Below are 2357 nucleotides of genomic sequence, written 5' to 3'. Positions count from 1 at the left end.
AAAGAGTGACGGAGGGATGCGAAAGAACGCGTTGGCCGAAGGCTTAAAGGGCGAACGTTAGGGAATAGAGAGAGGGCGCGATGAGAGAGAACCAGCGGAGGGAGATGAAAGGGATGGAACCGGAGCGGCGGTAGTTTGAGGGAAAGGATGAGGGGATATTGGGAGAAGGAGATGAGAAGGAGGAGGAGGAGACGCGCGGAGACGCGTGGAGAGAAGGCGGAGGGATGAGGATCGATGAGGACGGGGTGACTCTTCCATACCAGGGGTAAACGAACCTCCATTTCATCTCTACCCTTCGCGCCGTTATCGGCTGTCCCTTTCTCAATCGAGGGAGACCCCCGCTGTTAGAGACATCGAGATGCCCCACACGAGCACATCCTCGCGCGTATCTTCCTAACCAAAGCTTTCGCGCGATTCTCGTTTAGAATTGTACTTGTATTTATCATTGATGAGAATCGTGTGTCACGACTCCTCAAAAATATGAAAGTTTTCTTCTTTATACATACTTGTCAATTATAATTCGCTTACGATTACATTATTGCACACATTATTTTATGGTTTTTTCAAAATATTAAACTGCATATTGCGATGGGACAAAGAGCATTTTCGTGCGCGCGAATTCTTCAACTGTTACCGTACAAATTTATAACCATTTTTGTATCTCGAGATAATAGAGGCTAATGAAATGATAAATATGGATCAATATATTCTGATATGATAAATAACTGAAAATACCTTTAGGCAAGGAAGTCGCAGTTGCTACGAATACATATTTCTGACAGAAACGACTGTCTTACTGTATTGTTGATTTGATACTGTACCTTGTGAAAGAATAACCGCGATTCGTACGAAAAACTGACACACTACAGTCATCTAGTAGTACGCAAAGTAACTACATTAAAACACTCGTAATACCGATTGGTTGAACACAGAATAATAACTTATAAAACAATTTAAACATATTTACTGCAATCTTCTATCTTGCGTTACGTTTTATTTAATAATTTAATACTAAATAAATTATATATATACATATAGTTTTCTTTAAAGTTTTACATAAGTGTTCGTAGAAATTTAGTTTTCAACAAGTTTTAAATATATTTATTAAATTTAAAAAATTTACATCTCTCGTTTACCTTGATAAATATTTCTGAATAAACGTTTAGTCATCGCGAACAATTCTAGATTGTTATTATATAATCAAAAGTAATAATCGCTTCTTTTACGTATAATCAAAATATATAAAATAGTTGTGCAGTCCTCTCTTACAATTAGTTAAATAATTTATTTTTCCTTCTTAATCGAAACACTACAAAGATTGTTACTTGACACCAAGTAACAGAGAATTGGCTTTATAAACAGCTTACAAATTTTTATTAGAAAATAATATTTTTATATATGAGAAGCGAGAGAAAGGGAATATGAATTTCTTCTTGGGACTTTAAAAAGTACGGAAAGAAATCCATTAGAGAGAAAGAATTTTTATGTTTGAAATTATATTACGACCCAACTTGCGTTGGGCACACAAAAAATTAGTCTATAGACTCATCAATTGTTCCCCTCCACGGAAATCTTTAGTAAAAGGCGAAAGATTTATGCGTGATTTGAAGGGAAACCAGAGTACTGAATCATGCTCAGCCTCAGTCTCTTATAGCATACTGAGTGATTTCTACTCTCGCGAAAGTTAGCCATCTAGTGATCAGCGCGAACACTACAGATGACGTATGCACAAAAGCACATGGCTTGTTCGACCGGTTTGTTTCCCCAGATGACTTATTGTTAGCGTCATGTATTTTCTCTATCCTTCTCTTGCAACTTACAATATTGTAGTCTTCTACAATTGTTTTAGAAATATAAATATTAAAAATAGATATCTCTTTTTCTCTTTGTGAATAACTTTTTTTAAATAAAAATATATTAATTAAATAACCAAATTTTTTTTATTCTGTAAGCTATAAACCTGTCACAATTTCTTGATTTTTAATTGCTTTTTTAATTATTTACTATTGTGATATTTATACATTTATGCAAATGTTCTTAGTTTAATCTTTAGTATCTTTATATTTGACAAAAAATATATAATACATTGGATATCTATACAAATGTTTATTTATACATAAAATTCAGAAGTTGTTATCAAAGGGGGCGTAGCTCAGATGGTAGAGCGCTCGCTTAGCATGCGAGAGGTACCGGGATCGATACCCGGCGCCTCCAAAATCTTTTTATTTTTGCTCCTGTCATGCGTAACAAACTAGTACAATAAGAGAAAAAAACAAAACCTCTATGAAAAAAATATTCTTTGAATATAATTTTAATAACAAAATACATTTGTGTTGATATCTTTATAAATAATTATA

The 2357-nt window shown here is 34.0% G+C and overlaps 2 non-coding genes across 2 annotated transcripts; one reads left to right on the top strand and one right to left on the bottom strand.

Annotated features, from left to right (window-relative positions):
• Positions 1–1503: 1503 nt before the first annotated feature.
• Positions 1504–1624, bottom strand: LOC115241834. The gene has a single exon (XR_003884972.1). It is a non-coding gene; the product is annotated as a U5 spliceosomal RNA (small nuclear RNA).
• Positions 1625–2141: 517 nt separating this feature from the next.
• On the top strand, positions 2142–2214 carry Trnaa-agc. The gene has a single exon. It is a non-coding gene; the product is annotated as a tRNA-Ala (tRNA).
• Positions 2215–2357: the final 143 nt, after the last annotated feature.

This window comes from Formica exsecta, unplaced genomic scaffold, assembly GCF_003651465.1.
Source record: "Formica exsecta isolate Colony F162 unplaced genomic scaffold, ASM365146v1 scaffold512, whole genome shotgun sequence".
In the NCBI taxonomy this organism is placed as follows: Eukaryota; Metazoa; Arthropoda; class Insecta; order Hymenoptera; family Formicidae; genus Formica; species Formica exsecta.
Note: the sequence above shows the minus strand (reverse complement) of the source record. Positions and strands in the feature narration are given on the sequence as shown.